The sequence below is a fragment of the Elephas maximus genome, chromosome 27 (genome assembly GCF_024166365.1).
Source record: "Elephas maximus indicus isolate mEleMax1 chromosome 27, mEleMax1 primary haplotype, whole genome shotgun sequence".
In the NCBI taxonomy this organism is placed as follows: Eukaryota; Metazoa; Chordata; class Mammalia; order Proboscidea; family Elephantidae; genus Elephas; species Elephas maximus.
In genome coordinates this window covers 26,629,958-26,657,606 of record NC_064845.1, presented here as the reverse complement: position 1 = coordinate 26,657,606, position 27,649 = coordinate 26,629,958, and the positions used below count along the sequence as shown (strand labels likewise).

General features: G+C 40.6%; 1 protein-coding gene and 1 pseudogene across 4 annotated transcripts in view; one reads left to right on the top strand and one right to left on the bottom strand.

The window, feature by feature from the left end:
- Positions 1 to 27,649, top strand: part of LOC126068310 (ral guanine nucleotide dissociation stimulator-like) — a 1,065,244-nt gene that overhangs the window by 364,421 nt on the left and 673,174 nt on the right. The window lies entirely within an intron of this gene.
- LOC126068319 (lysophosphatidylcholine acyltransferase 1-like) lies at positions 21,869 to 23,461 on the bottom strand (annotated as a pseudogene).

Sequence of the window (27,649 nt, the reverse complement as noted above, 5' to 3'; positions counted from 1 at the left end):
TTTCCACCCCAGATTTCCCTTGTCCATCAACCAGCTCCTCTCCCTTTCTGCCTTCTCATCTTGCCTCGGGACTGGATGAGTTTATTTCGAAAAGCTGTTACACTCTCTCTCTCTCTTTCATTTTATTAGAACATAACCTTTGCCCTGAAAGGCAAATATATTTTTTCAAATATCCTTTAGGTGCATTACTGACATCGTTTTCATCATGGAAAAGGTTAGCAAGTTTGGAACATTATTTATTTATAAAAGAAAAATGACACATTAAACTTGGTAACTCTTTTAAGTACATTGCCACAGGGAAGCTCCTTTTGCCCCCAGGTTGGTCATTTATTGTACAGATGGAGAACCACATGATGAGTTGACATGAGCTTCTCCAGGCGTGAGAACGTACTAGTTGAGTGTCAGACAGTTTAGAATATGTTCCTTTCACAGTTGGAGATTTTTCAGACCTTAAGTTGAAGTACAGGACAAGCAAAGCAATGCCTAGCATATAGCCAGTGAAATGCAATTGCGCATCAGTTTCTGGAGCCGCCATGATTTTCAAACTTGTCAAACCCACGAATTCCGCATCCTGTGTCCTTCAACATATGCAGCCACCCTTGGCCCCAGAGAAACCCTTTGAACCTCATGTACTGTGATTGTGGAACACGTTTTCTTTCTCACCCATTTATTCTACTCTAATTGGCATTTCTCCCCTTTTGTTAAAATACATGTAAAATAAAAAGCCCCCATTCATAATACACAGTTCACCACAGAGAATACAGAAAATGTACATATTGTTCCTATTAGAGTGACTGACCCAGTGGTGTGCTGTTAAATGTTTAACAACCAGCTCCGTGTAAAGAAAAAAAGGTATTGATTTGCGGTGCCTGCTAATTCTCATGGTGTAAATACTCCCACCACGGTGAATTTCAAGCTACCAACGTGATGTCATGATCACAGAGTTGGGGAGAGACGCACAGCAGCACAGCAATACAGCCCATATCCATCACCAAGATGCAATAGATGGAAGTAATCTCAAGAGCAGACATAATAGTAAAAAAAAAATGCAGTAAATCATAACTGGAAGTGATGCATTTTGAGGGCTGATTAACCTTTGCTTTTAAAATAATTTATTAAATTATAAGTTTACATATGTGATTTTTCAATAATGTTTGTTTACCAAGGAGTCCCTGGGTAGTGCAAACTGTTAACAAACTCAACTCCTAACCAAAAGGTTAGAAGTACCAGTCTACCCAGAGGTGCCTCTCAAGAAAGGCCTGGCGATCTACCTCCAAAATGTCAGCGACTGAAAACCCTGTGGAGCACAGTTCTACTCTGACACACACGGGGTCACCATGAGTTGGAGTCAACCCGGCTGGCAACTGGTAACTGCTGTTTATCAACAGACTCACGAAATTCCTGGAAAGTTAATAATATACACTTGAGAGCCAGTACAAGCCAACTCCAGCAGCACTTTGATCTTACCGTGCTAAAGGAACAAGGCCTTGGGGAGGACCTTGAGTTAAAGCTCTTTTCCATTCACTTAACGCTGACGGGCACCATACACAATAGCTTCTTCCTGATTCTTGGTTTTTTTCTCTTACCTGGCTGAGCCAGAGCAGCAATGATAGAAGAAAGTAGTCTTGTCACAAAATTTTTTGATATACATCCTTTTGGATTTTTTTCATGTATTCGTAGGCATGAGTGTGTGTATGTGTCTAAAGAAAAACCAAACCAAATGCGTTGCTGTCAAGTCGATTCTGACTCATAGCGACTCTATAGTACAGAATAGAACTGCCCCATACAGTTTCCAAAGAGCGCCTGGTGAATTCGAACTGCCAAACTTTTGGTTAGCAGCCGTAGCTCTTAACCCCTAGGCCACCAGGGTTTCCATATGTGTCTAAGGGTACATATATGTATGACTGTATAATAAATGATATGAGACATTAAAGATTTTTGAACAATTGAAGATATAGGGAAAGGACCCGACTGAGCTTGGACCAAGCTAATCTAAATGGACTGTATTGGTGTTGCACACTTTGTGGTTTTTAGGGCTGGATGATATAAATGCCCTGGAGTCAGCCTATTGTGTGATTATCTCTATAGATAACAGGTGAGACTGCAATTAAAGAGCTGGGACTTACATCCTTGTGTGCTGTGCTAGCATTACAGTAGAGTTTCAGTTTCTGCATGCAGAATTACTGGATCCGACTTTAGGTTTATTCATTTATTTAGTCAGTTAGTTGGCAACTTGCGCACCAAAAATGGTTCACTGTTTACCTTCTCATCAACAATATATAAAAGTCCCTCTTTTTCACATCTACAGCAATACACCGTAATATTATTCTTATCATTGTTTTTAAAACCTTTGCCAAACTTAGCAAGTGAAAAATATTGTTAGATATTCAGTCTTTAATTATGAGGGAGGCTGAAGGTCATTTCATATCTTTGTTGGTGATTTGTATTTCTTTTTTTGAAAAGTGCTTGTTCATGCTCTTTTATATTAGCTTGTTTATCTCTTTACTGACTTGAAAGAGCTCTTTACACTTCTAGAATATTACGGTTTTGTCTATTATATACAGCAACCCCTCCCCCTCCAGTTTGGCATTTGCATTTTTATTTTGTCTTGTTGTTGTCATCATTTGCCATGAAGAAATTTCCATTTATGGAGTTAAATATATGAATACTTTCTGTTATGGTTTTTCTGCTTTCTCTCAAATTATAAAAATATTCATCTATGTTTTCTTCTATTATTCTTATTGTTTATTTTTTTAATTTGTGTTTAATCCACAATTTATTATTAACAATACGTGAAGTACAGATTTATTTTTTCCTAAAATATCAATTAATTATCCTAAGACTATCCTTTTATTTTAATAATTCACACTTTCCCTATTTAAGACTTACTTTTATAATACCCTAAAGCAAACAAACAAACAAAAAAAAAAACAAGCACGCTGCGGTCGAGTCAATTCTGACTCAAAGCGACCCCATAGGACGGGGTAGAATTGCGCCACAGAGTTTCCAAGGAGTGCTTAGTGGATTCAAACTGCCGACCTCTTGGTTAGCAGCTATAGCTCCTAACCATCATGCCACCAGGGTTTCCTATAATATGCTATGTTTATATAAATAGGTGAAGATACAGACTTGTTATTCTGTTCTATTGATCTGTCTTTTTATCCCTTCGCTAGTATCACAGCCTCCTCATTAGGGACATTTTATTGCACAATTCATCACCCACTACCTTTGTTTGTCTTATGTCTTTTTGCTATTCTCATTTGTTTACTCACCCAAATAGCTTTCGAATCACTTAGTCAACTGCCTTTGAAAATACGTAAAGATATTCAGACATTGCAATATGGGACTGGTATAGGAATATACACACTAATTGAATAGAATAGGAAGTCTAGAACTGGACCCAAGTTATACATGGGAACTTGGTTTGTGGGGAGGGGAACATTTCAAATCAGTAGGAAAAGGATGGATTATTCAATAAGCAATCTTAAAACAATCACTTATAGATTTGGAAGAAAATGTAAGTTAGCTCTCAATCTCACACCATAATAACCTCACACAAGTGAATTAAATGCACGAGAAGAAAATATAGGATGATGCATTTAAGATTGTGGGTTGAGGCGGAATTTCTCAGTGTGATACAAATCAGAGGCCATAAGAGGAAAATTTGACAGATTCTGTTTCATAAAGTTAAAAGCTTTGTCATAACCACAACAACCAAAAAAAGAGAGAAAGAAAAATAGATGAGGGGAAAATAGCTGTAATATGGTTAACAGACAAAGGGTAAGATATATTATGGAGTTCCTATAAATTAATAGTAAAAAAAAGAAACACAATTTTAAAATGATCAAAGGATATAAATAGTCGAATCATGAAAGAAGAAACACAAATGGCCATGAAAACTGTGAAAAGAAGCTCCATTTTGCTAGCGATCAAGAAAATGTACAACTAAACACCAACGGGAAACAATATTTGCTTACGAGATGGGCAAAATTTTAAAAAGATTGATAGCACCCAATGTTGAAGACAGTATGAAAAAATGGCCTTTCTTGAGGAATTGTAAATAGGAGCAAGGTTTTTGGAGACTAACTTGATGGAATCTATCCAGATGTTAACTGTATATACCCTATGACCAGCAAGAACACTCTTTGGAACCGATCCTACAGAAATGCTAGCTTAAGTGTGTAAAAATATATGTATAACAATGTTTGTTTTAGCTAAGGCACTGGAAACAGCCCAAATATTCTTTAACAGGCAGATGGATAAATGGATGATGGTGCAACCCTCCTTCAAATATTTACCCTGGTTAAGAGGAAAGTTGTATATTAATAGCTTGGAAAGATATCCAAAACATGTTGATAAGTGAAAAAAAATTGAAGCACAGAATAGAAAAATGATCCACTTATGTAAAAAAAAAAGATGTATGTGTGTGTCTCTGTGCAGGTGTGTGAGAGTATAATCCAAACTATAAAGAGTGATTACTTCTGAAGGAAATATTTTATGACACATTTCTGATTTTTTTAATATAATGAGCTTTTGAAATTAAATGTTTTTCTTAAAAGAACGATTTTGCAAATTCTGACAAAAACGTTAATAATTTGGAACTTATACTATATTTCTAGACTGGTTTGAGAATAATTGACATCTTTTCAATATTGATTTCTAAACTACAAATACAGAATGTCTCTCCATTTATTTAAGTCTTCTCTGTCTCTCAGTAAAGTTTGAAATTTTCCTTATGCTGGTCTTTTTAAATTGGCTACTTGGTAATACATAATTCTAGTTGCCATCGTAAGTAGGGAAACCCTGGAGGTGAAGTGGCTAAGTGCTACAGCTGCTAACCAAAGGGTTGGCTATTCAGATCCACCAGGTGCTCCATTGAAACTCTATGGGGCAGTTCTTCTTTGTCCTATAGAGTCGCTATGAGTCGGAATCAACTCAACAGCAGTGGGTTTTTTTTTATTATTATTATGGTAAGTAGAATGTTTTTTGTTTTTTCCCATTATATTTTCAAACTGGCTATGATACGATATACAAAAAGCTGTTGCTTCTCATGTATTACGTACGGGGACTTCTTATTGAAAGATAGCCTTTGGTTTTTAAACAGTGGGTAGCAGGGAAGTTACGTGTGCAGGCTCCAGAATCAGGTCACTCAGATTGGAATCCTGGCTCTACCATTCACCACTCACCTCCTACTCAACACTTCTGGAACTTAGTTTCCACATCTGCAAAATAGAAGCAATGACAAATGTACCTCCTGGGGTTCCTGTGCCCTCACGTGTCTGTCAGTTTGTCCTACTGTGTGGGCTTGTGTGTTGCTGGGATGCTGTAAATATGCCACTGGTATTCAAATACCAGCAGGGTCGCCCACGGGGGACAGGTTTCAACTGACTTTCCAGACTAAGACAGACTAGGAAGAAGGACCTGGCAGTCTACTTCTGAAAAGATTTAGTCAGTGAAAACCTTATGAACAGCAGCAGAACGTTATCTGCTACAGTGCCGGAAGATGAGCCCTTCACGTTGGAAGACACTCAAAATATGACTGGGGAAGAACTGCCTCCTCAAAGTAGAGTTGACATAGATGGAGTCAAGCTTCTGGGACCTTCGTATGCTGATGCGGCGCACCTCAAAATGAGAGGAAACAGCTGCAAACATCCATTAATAATCAGAACGTGGAATGTACAAAGCATGAATCTAGGAAAATTTGAAACAGTCAAAAATGAAATGGAACGCATAAAGATCAATATCCTAGGCATTAGTGAGGTGAAATGGACTGGTATTGGTCATTTTGAATTGAACATTCATATGGTCTACTACCCTGGGAAAGACAACTTGAAGAGGGATGACATTGCATTCGATGTCAAAAAGAACATTTCAAGATCTATCCTGAAGTACAACACTGTCAGTGATAGGATAATATCCACAGGCCTAAAAGGGAGACCAGATAATACGACTATTATTAAAATCCGAACCAACCACTAAGGCCAAAGATGAAGAAATTTAAGATTTTTCACCAACTTCTTCAGTCTGAAATTGATCGAACATGCAAACAGGATGCACTGATAACTACTGGTGGCTGGAATGTGAAAGCTGGAAACAGAAGAAGGATCAGTAGTTGGAAAATATGGCCTTGGTAATAAAATCATGCCAGAGGTCCCATGATTGAATATTGCAAGACCAATGACTTCTTCATTGCAAATGCCTTTTTTTCACCAACATAAATGTTGACTATACACATGGACCTTGCCAGATGGAATACACAGGAATAAACTGACTATGTCTGTGCAAAGAGATGATGGAAAAGCTCAATATCATCAGTCAGAACAAGGCCAGGGCTGACTGCAGATCAGACCATCAATTATTCACATGGAAGTTCAAGTTGAAATTGAGGAAAATTAGAACAAGTCCACAAGAGCCAAAGTACAACCTTCGGTCTATTCCATCTGAATTTAGAGACCATCTCGAGAATAGATTTGGTTCAATGAACACTAATAACCAAAGACCAGACAAGACGTAGAATGACATCAAGGACATCATACATTAAGAAAGCAAGAGGTCATTGACAAGGCAGGAGAGAAAGAAAAGACCTAAATGGATGTCGGAAGAGACTCTGAACTTGCTCTTGAACATCGAGTAGCTACAGCAAAAGGATAAAAAATGATATAGTAAAAGAGCTGAACAGAAGATTTCAAAGGGCGGCTTGCAAGGACAAAGTAAAGTATTATGACAATATGTTCAAAGACATGGAGATAGAAAACCAAAAGGGAAGAACATGCTCAGCATTTCTCAAGCTGAAAGAACTGACAAAAAAATTCAAGCCTCGAGTTGTAATACTGAAGGATTCTATGGGGAAAATATTAAACGTCACAGGATGCACCAAAAGATGATGAAAGGAACACACAGAGTCACTATACCAAAAAGAACTGGTCGATGTCCAACCATTTCAGGAGGTAACCTATGATCAGGAACCAACGGTACTGAAGGAAGAAGTCCAAGCTCACTGAAAAAAAAAAAAAACACTGAAGGCACTGGCAAAAAACAAGGCCCCAGGAATTGACGGAGTACCAATTGAGATGTTTCAACAAACAGATGCAACGCTGTAAGTGCTCGCTTGTCTACGCCAAGAAATTTGGAAGACAGCTACCTGGCAGCCGACTAGAAGAGATCCATATTTATGCCTATTCCCAAGAAAGGTGATCCAACCAAATGCACAAATTGTCAAACAATATCATTAATATCACATGCAAGAAGAATTTTGTTGAAGATCATTTTGAATGCTAAAGCAGCTGCAGCATTATATCAATAGGGAACCACCAGAAATTCAAGACGGATTTAGAAGAGGACATGGAACCAGGGATATCATCGCTGATGTCAGATGGATCCTGGCTGAAAGCAGAGAATACCAGAAGGATGTTTACATGTGTTTTATTGATTGTGCTAAGGCATTCAACTGTGTGGAACAAAACAAATTATGGATAACATTGCAGAGAATAGGTATTCCAGAACACTTAATTGTGCTCATGAGGAATCTGTACATGGATCAGGAGGCAGTCATTCAAACAGAACAAGGGGATATTGCATGGTTTAAAGTTAGGAAAGGTGTGCATCAGGGTTGTATCCTTTCACCATACCTATTCAATCTGTACGCTAAGCAAATAATCCGAGAAGATGGACTGTATGAAGAAGGACAGGGCATCATGATCGGAGGAAGACTCATTGACAACCTGTATTATGCAGAAGACACAACCTTGCTTGTTGAAAGTGAAGACGACTTGAAGCACTTATTGATGAAGATCAAAGACCACTAGCCTCAGTATGGATTACACCTCAACATAAAGGAAACAAAAATCCTCACAACTTGACCAACAAGGAACATCACTGTAAATGGAGAAAAGATTGAGGTTGTCAAGGATTTCATTTTATTTGCATCCACAATCAACATCCACGGAAGCAACAGTCAAAAAATCAAAAGATGCATTGCATTGGGTAAAACTGCTGCAAAAGATCTCTTTAAAGTGTCAAAAAGGCAAGACGTCACTTTGAGGACTAAGGTGCACCTGACCCAAGCCATGGTGTGTTCAATTGCCTCATATGCACACAAAATCTGGACAATGAATAATGAAGCCTGAAGAAGAATTGATGCCTTTGAATTGTGGTGTTGGTGAAGAATACTGAATATACCATGAACTGCCAAAAGAATGAAGAAATCTGTCTTGGATGAAGTACAACCAGAATGCTCCTTGGAAGCAAGGATGGTGAGACTGGGTCTAATATACCTTGGACATGTTATCAGGAGGAATCAGTCCCTGGAGAAGGACATCATGCTTGGTAAAGCAGAGGATCAGCAAAAAAGAGGAAGAACCTCAAAGAAATGGGTTGACACAATGCCTGAAACAATGGGCTCAAGCATAGCAACGATTGTGAGGATGGTGCAGGACCTGGCAGGCTTTTGTTCTGTTGTGCACAGGGTCGCTATGAATTAGAACTGCCTCAATGGCACCTAACAACGACAGGGTTCTTGTGAGGATTAAATGAGATAATAACGTGTGAAGCACTGAGAAGATGGCTTGGCAAGAAGGAAGTACATGGCATATTTGAGATTTTTTTTACAATATAGCCTTGTGGTTTGTCATGTAGTTTATCGCACCTGTCAATAGTAATAATTTTATATTATTTCTTGACAATATTGACATACTTTTTCTCTGTTTCTAACTAAGATTATTGATTTCTTCTCCTTTTCAATTGAATTGGCCAAAATTCTGAACAGTATTAAATAATAATTGTGTTACTGGCCTTCCTGGTTTTACTAGATAAGGCTTCAACTTTGGTGAAGGTATGATGATGATCAGCCATTTGACAAAGATATTTTTGGAGGGGGGCCCAGATGTCAGAGTAGTCAGGCGCTTCCAGCGAACCCTCTTACAACAAAGACCCCCCAAAAAATCAAGTGAAACGATTGCATTTATGACAAGCTAAAAGCCCTGACCATGAAAGGCAAAGTTAGAAAATGGACTGAGTGGCAGGGGGAGGGAGAGATGGTCCAGAAGTGGACAGGGGTTGCTGGACCTGAATCGCTAGGAACCCTCAAGCTGCAGTGGGCTGATCGTAGTGTTTGGCCGCAGTATCCTCAGGGAGAAACAGCCAGCCGCACAGCCTACTGACACCTCCAGAACCAGAGAAGAGCGGCGCTCTCGCAAAAGCTAAGTGCTTGCATATATTTTACTGCACCCCCAGCCTGCAAGCCAGTTTCAGTGGCTGCCGATTTCCCTGGGCCTGAGATAGGTCCTGTTGTGTGTCCTGACCCATTCCCCTGGCCTTGGAGAAGGAATAAATTCACAGCTAAGGAAAAGATAATCTGCCAGCTCCACTAACCTGTGGAGCTGAGGACAGAAGCAGCTCCTGTCCAGGCATAAATGATCCGTGGATTTTGAATACCTTTCCCCCTCCATGGACATGTGTGGCCTATTTCAGGAGAATAGGACCCTGTTGGCAAACTGCAACTGCTTCAGCTGTGTGGTGGAGAAGTGGGCGTTTGATGTTTGACATTGCTTTCTCTATTAAACAGGGTCCTCACCTACCCACATCAGGGACCTAAGGACTGGTGGCTCCACTCAGGTCACCCAGCCAACCGCAACAGAGGTCGAAGGATAACTGGTACCTCCCAGTCCTTAAAACCAAAAGGATTGGGTGACCAAGGTCCATCTGCAGGACCCATCCCACTGTGCGCTCAAGGGAACGGGGATGCTCTTTCCTCACAGACACTCAGGGGATGGATGTCAGCCCCCTTCATTGTTCAGAACATGACCCCCTGCTGCAACAAGATACTGGTACCTACACCAATCACCCCGGCCCCTCTAAGACTGTAGGACAGAGCCTGTACTACACACTTGATGACCAACTACCTGGACACCTGAGCTGAATTCATACAGGAAAAGTGAATGGGCTCCTAGGCTTATATACCTGGTAACAGCACTAGCCATCTGGTGACATGACGTTAGAGCTTCAAAGGTGGAAATAATCAAGCTAGCTCACTCACACAACCTATATGGATATATCAAAACAAAACAAAGTGAGGAGCTAGGATATAGTCGGCAAACATAAAATGAACTAATACAATACTTACAGAGGGCACAGAGACAACAGTCAATATCAAATCACATAAAGAAGCAGATGATGATCGCTTCAACAAGCTCTCAAAACAAAGAATCAACTGATATTCTGGATGAACGTGCCTTCCTGGAATTACTGGATGCAGAATACAAAAGATTAATATACAGAATGTTTCAAGACAACAGGAACGAGATCAGGCAATATGCAGAAAAGCCAAGGGACACACAGATAAAGCAGTTGAAGAAATTAAAAAAGTTATTCAAGAACATAACAAAAAATTTAATAAGCTGCAAGGATCCATAGAGATTTCAGTCCAAAATTCAAAAGATTAACAACAAAATTACAGAAGTAGACAACTCAATAGAAAGTCAGAGGAGCAGAATTGAGCAAATGGAAGGCAGAATTGGTGAGACAGAAGATAAAGCACTTGGCACCAATATATTAGAAGACAAATCAGATAAAAGAATTTAAAAAAATGAAGAAATCCTGTGAATCATGTGGGATTCTATCAAGAGAAATAACCCACGAGTGATTGGAGTACCAGAACAGGGAGGGATAACAGAAAATACAGAGAGAATTGTTGAAGATTTGTTGGCAGAAAACTTCCCTGATATCGTGAAAGATGAGAAGATATCTATCCAAGATGCTCATCGAACTCCACATAATGTAGATCTCAAAAGAAAGATAAAGAGATAATTTTAACAGCCAAAACCAAAACCAAAGATAAAGAGAGAATTTTAAGAGCAGTTAGGGATGAACGAAAAGTCACCTACAAAGAAGAGTCAGTAACAATGAGCTCAGACTACTCGGCAGAAACCATGGAGGGAAGAAGGCAATGGGATCACTTATATAAAAAATTGAAGGAAAAAAATTGCCAGCCAAAAATCATATATCCAGCAAGACCATATCTCAAATATGAAGGTGAAATTAGGACATTTCCAGATAAACAGAAGTTTAGGGAATTCGTAAAAACCAAACCAACACTAAAAGAAATACTAAAGGGAGTTCTTTAGTTAGAAAATCAATAATATCAGGTATTGACCCAAAACTAGAACACTGGGCAGAGCAATAGGAAGTCACCCCAGACAGGGAAATCAAGATTAAAAAATACTCAAAACGGTAACAACGGGAGGCAGAGCCAAGATGGTGGAATAGACAAATGCTTCTATCGAGCCCTCTTTACAACAAAGACCCAAAAAAATAAGTGAAACGAGTATATTTGTGACAAGCTGGGAGCCCTGAGCTTCAAAGGCAAGCTTAGGCAATGATCTGAGGGGCAGGAGGAGGAAGAGACCGTTCGGAAGTGGAGAGGAGTTACCAGACCTGAATCGTGGGGAGCACTCAGGCACCATTCCCGGAGCGGTGGTGGCGGTGGACTGGTACTAACATTCAGCCGCAGTTTCCTCAGGGAGAAACAGCCAGCCACACAGCCTACTTACACCTCCGGAACCTGAAAAGAACAGCGCTCCCGGCAGAAGCTAAGTACTTGTGTATATTTTCCCGCGCACCCCCCAGCCCCAAGCTGGCTTCAGCTGCTGAATTCCCTGGGCCTGAGATAGGCCCTGTTGAGCACCTAGAGCCATCCTCCTGGCCTTGGGGAAGGAAAAAATTTGCAACTGGGGGAAAAGATAATTTGCTAGCTCCACTAACCAGGGGAGCTCAGGACAGAAGCGGCTCCTGTCCAGGCATAAACCATCCATGGGCTTTCAGCACCCTTCCCTTCTGCATGGACCTGTGTGGGCCTATTTTGGGGGAATAGGCCATTGTTGGCAGAATCCAACCGTTTCAGCTGTATGGTGGAGAGGTGAGTGTTTGATGTTCAACATTGCTTTGCCTATTAAACAAGGTCCTCACCTACCCACATCAGGGACCTAAGGACTGGTAGCTCCACTCAGGTCACCAAGCCACCCACGACAGGGGTCTAAAGATTACTGGTACCTCCCAGTCCTTACAAACAAAAACATTGGATGCCCATGGTCCATCTGCAGAACCCACCCACCTGCACGCTCTAGGGACCAGGGACGCGCTTTCCTCAGAGACACTCAGGGGTTGGTTCTCAGTCCTCTGCTTTGTTCAGAGTGTGACCCCCTGCTGCAATCAGATACCGGTATATACGCCAATATCCCCTGCCCCTCTAAGACTGTAGGACAGAGCCTGTACCACACACTTGATGATCAGCTACCTCGACACCTGAGCTGAATTCATACAAGAAAACTGAATGGACTCCTAGACTGATATACCAGATAACAGCTCTAGCCATCTGGGGACAGGTCGTCAGAGCTCCAAAGGTGAAAGTAATCAAGCTAGCTCACTCAAGCAACTCATAGGGGTATACCAAAACAAAACAAAGCAAGAAGCTATGACACAGTAAGCAAGCATTAATTAATATGATAACTTATAGATGGCTCAGAGAAAACAGTCAATATCAAGTCACATAAAGAAACCGACCATGATCACCTCATAAAACTCTCAAAACAAAGATCCAGGGATCTTCTAGATGAAAGTGCATTCCTGGAATTACCAGAGCCAGAATACAAAAGTTTAATACACAGAACCCTTGAAGACATCAAGAAGGAAATGAGGCAACCCCCAGAACAAGCCAGGGAACACACAGATAAAGCAGCTTAAGAAACTAGAAAGATTATTCAGGACCATAACGAAAAGTTTAATAAGCTGGAAAAATCCATAGGCAGACAGCAATCAGAAATTCAGAAGATTAACAATAAAATTACATAAGTAGACAACTCAATAGAAAGTCAGAGGAGCAGAATTGAGCAAGTAGAAGCTAGAATTTTTGAACTTGAAGATAAATCACTTGGCCCTAATATATTTGAAGACAAATCAGATAAAAGAATTAAAAAAAATGAAGAAACCTTGAGAATCATGTGGGACTCTATCAAGAGAAATAACCCACGAGCGATTGGAGTACCAGAACAGGGAGGAATAACAAAAAATACAGAGAGAATTGTTGAAGATTTGTTGGCAGAATACTTCCCTGATATCGTGAAAGATGAGAAGATACCTATCCAAGATGCTCATCGAAGTCCACATAAGGTAGATCTTAAAAGAAAGTCACCAAGACATATTACAATCAAAGTTGCCAAAACCAAAGATAAAGAATTATAAGAGCAGCGATGGATAAACAAAAAGCCACCTACAAAGGAAAGCCAATAAGAATAAGCTCGGACTACTCGACAAAAACCATGCAGGCAAGAAGACAATGGGATGACATATTTAAAAAATTGAAGGAAAAGAATTCCCAGCCAAGAATCATATACCCAGCAAAACTGTCTCTTTAATATGAAGGTGAAATTGTGACATTTCCAGATAAACACAAGTTTAGGGATTTTTAAAAAACCAAACCAAAACTACAAGAAATACTGAAGGGAGTTCTTTGGTTAGAAAATCAGTAATATCAGGTATCAACTCAAGGCTAGAACACTGGGCAGAGCAATCAGAAGTCAACCCAGACAGGGTAATCCAAGAAAACAAAGCCAGATTATTCAAAAAAAAAAAAAACAAAAAAAAAGCTCAAAACAGGGTAATAGCAATATTATTATGTAAAAGAAGACAACATTAAAATACTAAAGAGGGACTAAGAAATGTAATCATATACCTTCCATATGGAGAGGAAGATATGGTGATACAAAGAATAAAAGTTCGGTTTAAATTTAGAAAAATAGGGGTAAACAAGGTAACCACAAAGGAGACAAACTATCCTACACATCAAAATAAAATACAAGGGAAAAATAGAGACTCAGCAGAAACAAAATTGACAACAACAAATATGAGGAAAGGACAATACATAAAGATAATCTACTCAGCACATAAAATTAAGTGGGAAAAAGAAACTGTCAACAACACACCAAAAAAGACATCAAAATGATAGCACTAAATTCATACCTATCCACAATAACTCTGAATATAAATGGACTAAATGCACCAATGAAGAGACAGAGAGTGGCAGAATGGATTAAAAAACAAGATCTGTCTATATGCTGCCTACAAGAGACACACCTTAGACTTAGAGACACAAACAAACTGAAACTCAAAGGATGGAAAAAATTATATCAAGCAAACAACAATCAAAAAAGAGCAGGACAGGAGCCAAGATGGCGGACTAGGCAGACGCTACCTCGGATCCCTCTTACAACAAAGACACGGAAAAACAAGTGAATCGATCACATACATAACAATCTACGAACCCTGAACAACAAACACAGATTTAGAGATGGAGAACGAACTAATACGGGGAAGCAGCGATTGTTTCCAGAGCCTGGAGCCAGCGTAACAGTCAGGTACGGCACAAGCACAGAGAGCGGCTCCACCCCCCTGAACTAACCCCGGGAGGGAGACCAGCCGGTTCCACGGGCGGCGTGGGACGCAGCCGGTAGGAGAAGTCCCCGGGAGGCAGTGACTGGTCTTGGAGCAGAAAGAGCAGCGTCCGAGCCGGGGAACCGTCGTCCTGCAGGGATTTGGACTGGACGCAGGTACGCCATAAACACGGAGAGTTGCTCCACCCCCCTGAACTAACCCCGGGAAGGGGATCAGCCGGGTCACGCAGGCGGCGTGGGACGCAGCCGGTAGGAGAAGTCCCTGGGAGGCAGCGGCTGGTATTGGAGCGGGGAGAACAGCGTCCCAGCCCAGACACTCGGTCACGGCACAAGCACGGGGACCTGCTGCACTCATCTGAACTAACCCGGGGAGGAGGCCCAACTGGTTCTCGGGGGCGGCAGGGCCACGTGGCTGAAGGGACCAGAAGTCCCCGGGAGGCAGCGACTGATTTTGGAGTCGAGAGTGCACCGTCCCAGTAGGGGAGCCTTGACGCTGGGCGTGGGGCTGGAAGCGGAGGATCTGACCGTGACTCCAGCGGACCAGACCCCCCGGGGGCAATCTCCACACAGCCAGCACACATAGGCGACGCGCCCCGCGGGAGTCTCAGATATAATAGTCATTCCAAGCAAGACAAGGAACTCTGGCTATATTCTGAGGTGCTACTCTCCTATCTCTCTGTTCCCTCCCCCACCCTCCCCAGGCGGCTTCATTAACATCTGAATAGCCTGAGCCAGAGGGAGAACTCTGATAGGGATCTGACTGCATTTTTTTTTAGCAGATTTTCTGGAAAAACTAGTTTCCCAGTGATGGCTCGGAGACAACAATCCATATCAAACCACTTAAAGAAGCAGACCATGACAGCTTCTCCAACCCCCCAAACAAAAGAATCAAAATCTTTCCCAAATGAAGATACAATCTTGGAATTATCAGATACAAAATATAAAAAACTAATTTACAGACTGCTTAATGATATCACAAATGAAATTAGGATAACTGCAGAAAAAGCCAAGGAACACACTGGTAAAACTGTTGAAGAACTCAAAAAGATTATTCAAGAACATAGTGGAAAAATTAATAAGTTGCAAGAATCCATAGAGAGACAACATGTAGAAATCCAAAAGATTAACAATAAAATAACAGAATTAGACAACGCACTAGGAAGTCAGAGGAGCAGACTCGAGCAATTAGAATGCAGACTGGGACATCTGGAGGACCAGGGAATCGACACCAACATAGCTGAAAAAAAATCAGATAAAAGAATTTAAAAAAATGACGAAACCCTAAGAATCATGTGGGACTCTATCAGGAAGGATAACCTGTGGGTGATTGGAGTCCCAGAACAGGGAGGGGGGACAGAAAACACAGAGAAAATAGTTGAAGAACTCCTGACAGAAAACTTCCCTGACATCATGAAAGACGAAAGGATATCTATCCAAGATGCTCATTGAACCCCATTTAAGACTGATACAAAAAGAAAAACACCAAGACATATTATCATCAAACTCACCAAAACCAAAGATAAACAGAAAATTTTAAAAGCAGCCCGGGAGAAAAGAAAGGTTTCCTTCAAGGGAGAATCAGTAAGAATATGTTCTGACTACTCAGCAGAAACCATGCAGGCAAGAAGGGAATGGGACGACATATACAGAACACTGAAGGAGAAAAACTGCCAGCCAAGGATCATATATCCAGCAAAACTCTCTCTGAAATATGAAGGCGAAATTAAGATATTTACAGACAAACACAAGTTTAGAGAATTTGCAAAAACCAAACCAAAGCTACAAGAAATACTAAAGGATATTGTTTGGTCAGAGAACCAATAATATCAGATATCAGCACAACACAAGGTCACAAAACAGAACGTCCTGATATCAACTCAAATAGGGAAATCACAAAAACAAACAAATTAAGATTAATTAAAAAAAAAATACACATAACAGGGAATCATGGAAGTCAATAGGTAAAAGATCACAATAATCAAAAAGAGGGACTAAATACAGGAGGCATTGAACTGCCATATGGAGTGTGATACAAGGCGATATAGAACAATACAAGTTAGGTTTTTATTTAGAAAAATAGGGGTAAACAATAAGGTAACCACAAAAAGGTATAACAACTGTATAACTCAAGATAAAAACCAAGAAAAACGTAACGACTCAACTAACATAAAGTCAAACACTATGAAAATGAGGATCTCACAATTTACTAAGAAAAACGCCTCAGCACAAAAAAGTATGTGGAAAAATGAAATTGTCAACAACACACATAAAAAGGCATCAAAATGACAGCACTAAAAACTTATTTATCTATAATTACCCTGAATGTAAATGGACTAAATGCACCAATAAAGAGACAGAGAGTCTCAGACTGGATAAAGAAACACGATCCATCTATATGCTGCCTACAAGAGACACACCTTAGACTTAGAGACACAAACAAACTAAAACTCAAAGGATGGAAAAAAGTATATCAAGCAAACAATAAGCAAAAAAGAAGAGGAGTAGCAATATTAATTTCTGACAAAATAGACTTTAGACTTAAATCCACCACAAAGGATAAAGAAGGACACTATATAATGATAAAAGGGACAATTGATCAGGAAGACATAACAATATTAAATATTTATGCACCCAATGACAGGGCTGCAAGATACATAAATCAAATTTTAACAGAATTGAAAAGCGAGATAGATACCTCCACAATTATAGTAGGAGACTTCAACACACCACTTTCGGAGAAGGACAGGACATCCAGTAAGAAGCTCAACAGAGACACGGAAGACCTAATTACAACAATCAACCAACTTGACCTCATTGACTTATACAGAACTCTCCACCCAACTGCTGCAAAATATACTTTTTTTTCTAGCGCACATGGAACATTCTCTAGAATAGACCACATATTAGGTCATAAAACAAACCTTTGCAGAGTCCAAAACATCGAAATATTACAAAGCATCTTCTCAGACCACAAGGCAATAAAACTAGAGATCAATAACAGAAAAACTAGGGAAAAGAAATCAAATACTTGGAAAATGAACAACACCCTTCTGAAAAAAGACTGGGTTATAGAAGACATTAAGGAGGGAATAAGGAAATTCATAGAAAGCAAAGAGAATGAAAATACTTCCTATCAAAACCTCTGGGACACAGCAAAACCAGTGCTCAGAGGCCAATTTATATCAATAAATGCACACATACAAAAAGAAGAAAGAGCCAAAATCAGAGAACTGTCCCTACAACTTGAACAAATAGAAACTGAGCAACAAAAGAATCCATCAGGCACCAGAAGAAAACAAATAATAAAAATTAGAGCTGAACTAAATGAATTAGAGAACAGAAAAACAATAGAAAGAATTAACAAAGCCAAAAGCTGGTTCTTTGAAAAAATTAACAAAATTGATAAACCATTGGCTAGACTGACTAAAGAAATACAGGAAAGGAAACAAACAACCCGAATAAGAAATGAGAAGGACCACATCACAACAGAACCAAATGAAATTAAAAGAATCATTTCAGATTATTATGAAAAATTGTACTCTAACAAAGTTGAAAACCTAGAAGAAATGGATGAATTCCTGGAAAAACACTACCTACCTGAACTAACACATTCAGAAGTAGAACAACTAAATAGACCCATAACAAAAAAAGAGATTGAAACGGTAATCAAAAAACTCCCAACAAAAAAAAGCCCTGGCCCGGACAGCTTCACTGCAGAGTTCTACCCAACTTTCAGAGAAGAGTTAACACCACTACTACTAAAGGTATTCCAAAGCATAGAAAATGACGGAATACTACCCAACTCATTCTATGAAGCTACCATCTCCCTGATACCAAAACCAGGTAAAGACATTACAAAAAAGGAAAATTATACACCTATATCCCTCATGAACATTGATGCAAAAATCCTCAACAAAATTCTAGCCAATAGAATCCAACAACACATCAAAAAAATAATTCACCCTGATCAAGTGGGATTTATACCAGGTATGCAAGGCTGGTTTAATATCAGAAAAACCATTAATGTAATCCATCACATAAATAAAACAAAAGACAAAAACCACATGATCTTATCAATTGATGCAGAAAAGGCATTTGACAAAGTCCAACACCCATTCATGATAAAAACTCTTACCAAAATAGGAATTGAAGGAAAATTCCTCAAAATAATAAAGGGCATCTATGCAAAGCCAACAGCCAATATCACTCTAAATGGAGAGAACCTGAAAGCATTTCCCTTGAGAACGGGAACCAGACAAGGATGCCCTTTATCACCGCTCTTATACAACATCGTGTTGGAAGTCTTAGCCAGGGCAATTAGGCTAGACAAAGAAATAAAAGGTATCCGGATTGGCAAGGAAGAAGTAAAGTTATCACTATTTGCAGATGACATGATTATATACACAGAAAACCCTAAGGAATCCTGCAGAAAACTACTGAAACTAATAGAAGAGTTTGGCAGAGTCTCAGGTTATAAAATAAACACACAAAAATCACTTGGATTCCTCTACATCAACAAAAAGAACACCGAAGAGGAAATAACCAAATCAATACCATTCACAGTAGCCCCCAAGAAGATAAGATACTTAGGAATAAATCTTACCAAGGATGTAAAAGACCTATACAAAGAAAACTACAAAGCTCTACTACAAGAAATTCAAAAGGACATACTTAAGTGGAAAAACATACCCTGCTCATGGATAGGAAGACTTAACATAGTAAAAATGTCTATTCTACCAAAAGCCATCTATACATTTAACGCACTTCCGATCCAAATTCCAACGTCATGTTTTAAGGGGATAGAGAAACAAATCACCAATTTCATATGGAAGGGAAAGAAGCCCCGGATAAGCAAAGCACTACTGAAAAAGAAGAAGAAAGTGGGAGGCCTCACCTTACCCGACTTCAGAACCTATTATACAGCCACAGTAGTCAAAACAGCCTGGTATTGGTACAACAACAGACACATAGACCAATGGAACAGAATTGAGAACCCAGACATAGATCCATCCACGTATGAGCAGCTGATATTTGACAAAGGACCAATGTCAATTAACTGGGGAAAAGATAGCCTTTTTAACAAAGGGTGCTGGCATAACTGGATATCCATTTGCAAAAAAATGAAACAGGACCCATACCTCACACCATGCACAAAAACTAACTCCAAGTGGATCAAAGACCTAAACATAAAGACTAAAACGATAAAGATCATGGAAGAAAAAATTGGGACAATCCTAGGAGCCCTAATACAAGGTATAAACAGAATACAAAACATTACCAAAAATGATGAAGAGAAACCCGATAACTGGGAGCTCCTAAAAATCAAACACCTATGCTCATCTAAGGACTTCTCCAAAAGAGTAAAAAGACCACCTACAGACTGGGAAAGAATTTTCAGCTATGACATCTCCGACCAGCGCCTGATCTCTAAAATCTACATGATTGTGTCAAAACTCAACCACAAAAAGACAAACAACCCAATCAAGAAGTGGGCAAAGGATATGAACACACATTTCACTAAAGAAGATATTCAGGCAGCCAACAGATACATGAGAAAATGCTCTCGATCATTAGCCATTAGAGAAATGCAAATTAAAACTACATTGAGATTCCATCTCACTCCAACAAGGCTGGCATTAATCCAAAAAACACAAAATAATAAATGTTGGAGAGGCTGCAGAGAGATTGGAACTCTCATACACTGCTGGTGGGAACATAAAATGGTACAACCACTTTGGAAATCTATCTGGCGTTATCTTAAACAGTTAGAAATAGAACTACCATACAACCCAGAAATCCTACTCCTGGGAATATACTCTAGAGATACAAGAGCCTTCACACAAACAGATATATGCACACCCATGTTTATTGCAGCTCTGTTTACAATAGCATAAAGTTGGAAGCAACCAAGGTGTCCATCAACTGATGAATGAGTAAATAAATTGTGGTATATTCACACAATGGAATACTACGCATCGATAAAGAACAGTGACGAATCTCTGAAACATTTCATAACATGGAGGAACCTGGAAGGCATTACGCTGAGCGAAATGAGTCAGAGGCAAAAGGACAAATATTGTATAAGACCACTATTATAAGATCTTGAGTAATAGTAAACCTGAGAAGAACACATACTTTTGTGGTTACGAGGGGGGGAGGGAGGGAGGGTGGGAGAGGGTTTTTTATTGATTAATCAGTAGACAAGAACTGCTTTAGGTGAAGGGAAAGACAACACTCAATACATGGAAGGTCAGCTCAATTGGACTGGACCAAAAGCAAAGAAGTTTCCGGGATAAAATGAATGCTTCAGAGGTCAGCGGAGTAAGCGCGGGCGTCTGGGGAACATGGTTTGCGGTGACTTCTAAGTCAATTGGCAAAATAATTCTATTATGAAATCATTCTGCATCCCACTTTGAAATGTGGCGTCTGGGGTCTTAAATGTTAACAAGCGGCCATCTAAGATGCATCAATTGGTCTCAACCCACCTGGAGCAAAGGAAAATGAAGAACACCAAGGCCACACGACAACTAAGAGCCCAAGAGACAGAAAGGGCCACATGAACCAGAGACTTACATCATCCTGAGACCAGAAGAACTAGTTGGTGCCCAGCCACAATCGATGACTGCCCTGACAGGGAGCACAGCAGAGGACCCCTGAGGGAGCAGGAGATCAGTGGGATACAGACCCCAAATTCTCATAAAAAGACCAAACTTAATGGTCTGACTGAGACTGGAGGAATCCCGGTGGCCATGCTCCCCAGACCTTCAGTTGACACAGGACAGGAACCATCCCCGAAGACAACTCATCAGAAATGAAAGGGACTGGTCAGCGGGTGGGAGAGAGACGCTGATGAAGAGTGAGCTAATTATATCAGGTGGACACTTGAGAGTGTGCTGGCAACTCTTGTCTGGAGGGGGGATGGGAGGATAGAGAGAGGGAAGCCGGCAAAATTGTCAAGAAAGGAGAGACTGAAAGGGCTGACTCAAGAGGGGGAGAGCAAGTGGGAGTAGGGAGTGAGATGTATGTAAACTTATATGTGACAGACTGATTGGATTTGTAAACGTTCACTTGAAGCTTAATAAAAGTTATTAAAAAAAAAAAAAAAAAGAGCAGGACAGGGTAGAACTGCCCCACAGGATTTCCACGGCTGTAAATCTTTAGGTAAGCAGACTCACATCTTTCTCCCACAGAGTTGCTAGTGGGTTCCAAGGACTGACCTTTTGGCTAGAGGCCCAGTGCTTAACCGTCCTGTCACCACAGCCCCTTACACACCTTACCTCTTCTAAAACCTGAGTCTGGAGACAATATGTGTAGGCCCTGTGGGGAGAGAGAACACCAGATATCCTCATGAGCAAATGGGGAGCCACAGCCCCTGGTAGGACATGGTGACAGAGCCGGGGAGGTTCCTCACTCCAGAACCTTCTGTCCTAGTCCAGTTTCCTATGGAGAGGCTTCCTCCCGGGGTCAGTGCTTTCCGGGTTGAAGTTAGCACAGAGGCTGTTCGGGGTTGGCGCTGACAAGAGTCTAAGCGCAGGTTTCAAACCGTGCCTGGTCAGGATACAGATATTCTTCTGCAAAGTCTGGGTACATGTGTGCAAACCTGTCAGCAAAAGAGATTCTTCTCATCTTCATCCACACCGCTGAAGAGGTGTATCAGAAGCAGCTCTGCCACGCCCAAGGCCGTCTTCAGAATGCAGGACAGGTCTTCCTCATTTATGCAGCCGTCCCATATTGAATGGCAGCTGGATGGTGTCCAGAGTCTCAGACGCTCTGCAGACCACGGACAAGGCGATCACATATTCCCGCAGGTCTATCTTGCCACCTCCGCTCTCGTCAAACAGTGAGAACATGCAGTCCAGCGTGTCGGAAAGGGGTACCTCCAAGTACTCCGTGAACTCCACAAGTCAGTCTTCTCGCCCTTCTTCACCTTGCGCTTTCTGATCTTTTTCAGGGTTTTCCAGCTTTAGCCCCAGGTCTCTCACAAGCCTGGCGAATTCTAGAAGGCAAGTGTCGTAGGGAAGACGGACTGTCCTTCCGCTGGGGCCAGCTAACAATCCTCAAACGTGAAATCCATGATGGAGACGCCCAGGGTCTCTGCCATGACGCGCCTCATGCTGCTGGCGTATGGCACCGGGCTCCTCTTCACCTTGGAAGGGTGGTAAACTGGGAGAAACTCAATTTCCACCTAACTGTGAAACTGACACAGGGCGAGCCACAGCATTTCCAGCACTCCAGGTCCTTGCCACGTCCACATGATCGTGTCCAGCTTATTTGTGTATCCTAAAACCACAGGCTGGACAGGAACACCAAGGATAAACACACCAGTCATGAAGGTAGTTTCACAGGTCCCATTGGTACAAGTACCTTCTGGAAAAATCATTGTCATAACTTCCCATTGGACTAAGCCCCTCTCTTTATCTCTTCCACTGTTTTCCTGCACAAGTCCTGGTCTGATCCGGACACACTGGCCGGATGTACTTGATCAGAGTTCCCCATATGGGGATACCCCTGCTCTCTGCCTTCATCACGATGGACGACATGGTCATGGTCACGGGAACGGCGTCGAAGTACGAGGGGTGTGGTGCCAAGGGCCAGGATGGCCGCCTCAGTCGGTAGGGCCTGTCACCCCTTCTGGGCCACCGGGTGGAAGCCGCCGGCATATCACGTGGTCTGCATGACTGCCTTGAGCGGGAAGTCCACGACCTTCTGCCACAAGCCAGCGGCTCTTCTGGTTCTCTCTCAGCAAATCCCAGTGAAGGTACAAAAGCGAAGGACCAGGCGAACAGCATCATGAAGGCGGCAAACAGGAGTCGGATGGGGAAGAGGGTCAGCGTCATGATGGCGATCTGGGCCTTCTGCAGAGTGCTGAAGCGCAGCTCGTGCCTGAAGGGGTTCTACCCTGGGGGTGACAGCCACCGCTTCACCTGCACCTGCGCTGGAGGAGTTGGCGGCTGAGACAGAGCGGCCTCTGGCAGGTCTCCCCAGCCGCAGAGCCACCACCGTGAGAAGAGCCCGAGCGGACCGAGCGGACCGAGGCAGAGGGCGGGCAGACCCCTTATAATTCTTCTCATTTCTGTAGGGTTGGTAGTGGTGCCCCCTCTTTCGTTCCTGATTTTGGTAATCGGTGTCTTCTCTTTCGTTTTCTTGGTCAGTCTGGCCAAAGGTTAAAGGTTTGTCAATTTTGTTGATCTTTTCAAAAAGCCAACTCTTGGTTTATTTGATTTTCTCTGGGTTTTTCTTTCAGCCACAGTATTATTTCATCCCTCTTGCTTGCTTTGTGTTTAGCTTGCTCACTGTTTTGTAGTTTCCATTTGAGACTTCTTTCTATCACAGGCATTTAAAGTTATACATTTCTTTACAAGCAATGCTTGAGATACATCCCATATGTTTTGATATGTTGTGTTTTTGTTTTCATTAAGTCCAAATTATTTTTAATGTCTCTTCTGTTTTCTTCTTTGATGCATGGATTATTTTGAAGTGCGTAAATTTTCAAGTATTTGGTGTTTTCTCATATTTCTTTCTGTTGTGGATTTCTAATTTAATTCCATTGTGGTCAGAGAATCAGAGAACACACTTTGCATAATTTCAGTCTTTTTAATTTTATTGAGACTTGTTTTTGGCTCCTGTACAAGGCCTACCCTGGAAAATGTTCCATGTATACTTGAAAAGAGCTTGTGTTCTGCAGTCCCTGGGCATTTTATAAATATCAGTTATGTCAAGTTGATGAGTAGTGTTAAAGTCTTCTGTAGTTATTCCATCAATGACTGAGAGTGGGGTATTGAAAGTCCTAACTATTATTGATAAATTGTCTATTTCCTCTTTTAATCCTTCCAGTATCTGCTTCATGCATTTTGGGGGTCTGTTGTTGAAGGACATTTATAATTGTTATATATTCTAGATGTATTGACTATCAAAAAGGTCCATAGTAATATTTGTTTTAAAGTCTATTTAATGTGATATTAATATAGCCATTCCAGCTCTCTTATGGTTACTATTTACATACTATATCTTTTTCTATTCTTTACTTTCAACCTACTTGTGTCTTTGAATCTAAGGTGTTCCTCTTGTAAGCAGCAAGACCCATTGTTGGATCTTGCTGTTTTATCCAGTCACATAATCTCTGCCTTTGGACTGCGTGTTTAGTCCATTCAATTTTAACGTTCTCATTGATACGGTTAGGTTTTCTTTTGCTATTTTGCTAGTTGTTTTCTGTTTGTTTCAATGAAGTAATAGAACAATTAAAGTTTTAAGTTTAATAAGAAGCATCAATATATTTGGAAACTACTAAATTATTTCTCACTAAAGAAAAATCCAAAAGAGAAGAAATGACTCACACTTCTGTCATTCAAACTTAACTTCACTTAACATTGTGGTATATTTTCTTCCAGTCTTTCTTATTCTTCATAGATATTTGTCTGCTTTTTTTCCTCCCAGAGTTTATATCATACTACACATACAATTATTGTATATTTTCTTACAGAAGTATATTATATGAATTTTGCATGGGTTTGAACCACAGAAGAGCCATCACCAGCCAAGATACCCTTGAAGCAGTCATGTGGAAGACTTTTTGAATAAATGAAGTGGCTCTGAATGGTCCTGTTGCTTAAATGACTGCACTTATCAAAAAGTTGAATATGTCAGAAGGTTGAGACAAACGGTTAATGTGCTTGGCTGCTAACTGAAAGGCTGGAGATTCGAGTCTACCCAGAGGCGCCTCAGAAGAAAGGCTTTTGGGTCTAGTTCCAAAAAACAATCAAACATTTAAAACCCTATGGAGTATAGTTCTACTCTGACACATGTGGGGTCTCCATGAGTCAGAATCAGCCTGACAGCAACTGTTTGGGGTTAAAAGGCAAGGTGTCTGAACAGCACCTGCTGCATCAAGTCTTTGTACTACACACCTGGTCTCTGGGTCCTGTGTTTTTAGCTTCCTATTTACTTTTTTAAATAAAAGAAAGATGTTTGCTTTTGTAAGTTTGGTAAAATTCACCTGTAAAATGGCTGGGCTTACTGTCTTGAGGGAGTGGTGTGGATAGTTGTCTACTACTGATTTTATGTAAATGCTGATATTAAGCTTATTGATTTTATTTAAACCTTTTGTCTCTTTGTCTATTAGTTTTTGATGGTGCATTTGCTGATTCTCCAAGTAGTTTCACCAAATTATGCTTGTTGTAGAGAGATTCTCCAATTCTGTTAGAGTAAAATCAAAGACATTTATTGAAGCCAATATGTCATTCAAATGGAGACCGTGAAAACCTCAGAGTCCGAAGCTCATGGATCCAAGGGAGAGAGTGCAAATTACACAATAGTTATATGCCATAGGAGGAACTACAAAACACAATATTCTGATTGGTTTACAGTGACTGAAATCAATCAAAGGTGGGAGAAAGCAAAACATGATTTTTAACATTAGTGGTTACATATAGCTAAAAAAAAAAAATTCATACATTAATTGGCTAAAGGACAAAATTGCAAGGTATGTGTTTGTGGAGAAGGTCTCATAACCATCACAAAATGATGACATGATGATGGCGTAACAGATCCTGTCGGGAACAGATTGCTAAACATTACCTTGCTCAGAACAGAAGATTTTCTGGACTGATTTAACACAAAAACTTTCAATAAGGTTTGGTTACAGACACCAGGACATGTAATATCCACATTCTTAGCCTGACCACAAAGAATAGAGTTTCCTTAATGACAGGGTTGGTTCCTAAGCAACAGGGTTTGAATCTGTGTGAAAGATTATACTAAGCTTTAGCATTAGTTAACCCATTTTACTTTACATCAGATGCCTCTTTTGATTTTATATTCCACATCATTCTGTTCTTTTGATCAAGGGTTCTGAAGAGCATCCTTTGTTCACAGTTATGGGCATAATGTCTTCTGCATGAGTTTGTCAATATGCTACTCCCAGGTGGTGGCTCAACCTTCATAATTTATGCCTTTCTAGTTTTTCACGTTAAGCCCCTTTTCCCCCATAATCAGGGGCCATCGGTATCTTGGTTGCTGGGCAGCTCCAGTACGTCCATCATGCTATGGCTCAGCAGCTGTCTTCAGTGATTTCGGTATGGGGAGTGGATAGGGTATGGCCACACTGGAGGAACAACCTGACTTACTTTCAAATGGCTAACATAAGTCATAAGGCTTCTCTGATTTTGGGTTCCTGAATTCAGTGTTGATATGCATAATTCTTTGAGCATGATCTTGAATGCAGTGTTGATATACATAATTCTCTGAGCATGAGATGAAGCAGGGTTATCAGTTCCTGTTGTAGATGCACATCGCATAACACATTTTATAATTCCAATAAAAAAAGATTATTGTTAAAATAATTAACCCAGTTTGCGACAGAGACCGTAACCAAGAACCTGCACTATTAAGTAGCCAATTGAAGATATAAAAAAAGAATGGTAAAGTTACAGGGGGTATAGACTGTAACCAAACAGCCATTGGATGAATCTTAGCAATATCCTGTTCAACATCTCCAGTTAATCCAAGAGCAACAACAGGCGTTAGCAATGGAGCAAAACTCTCCTTGCTGGGCTAAGAGGAAATCTAGAACTATTTCATGGTCCAATACTACTTTTGCCAAGGATTCTAAAGTTTTCATTGGGCGGCCATTCCATTGGCCACATCATCAACAATTTTAGCCATAGTGGCAGATAAATTGCTAATGGGATGTTCTATTGCATAGTACCAAGCCAGGGCACAACAGCACATAAGAAGGATCTCCCCATCCTGGGTAATAAATGATGGGATTATCTGAGAGGACAAGTTCTATCTTCTTTATGGATATTAATTTCAAGTTACTGTTCCATAGCAAGGTGTCATTGTATGAATGAATACTCATGGTAACTCCTAGCATCTTTAAGGTACATGGGCCTAGCATATATTCCAACCATGTAAACATGACAATGCCCAAATATAGAGTGACTTATCAGAGTTTTTCCTTGAATAAGCTGATCCTCCACACAAAAAGACACATCTAGATGGGGCACACAACATGCCTGCCCAGGTTTGAATATAAGGAAACAGGATGGACTGATTGGCCCTTCTGAGTCACTTTGCAGTTAATGAATCATCACGAATGGATAATTCTCCAAATTCCAGGGATCCTTGAGTCACGCACAAACTGAGAGTTTTTTATTATTTTTAAAATGACTATCTGCTACTACTGTAGAGTAATATTGAACACATCAAGA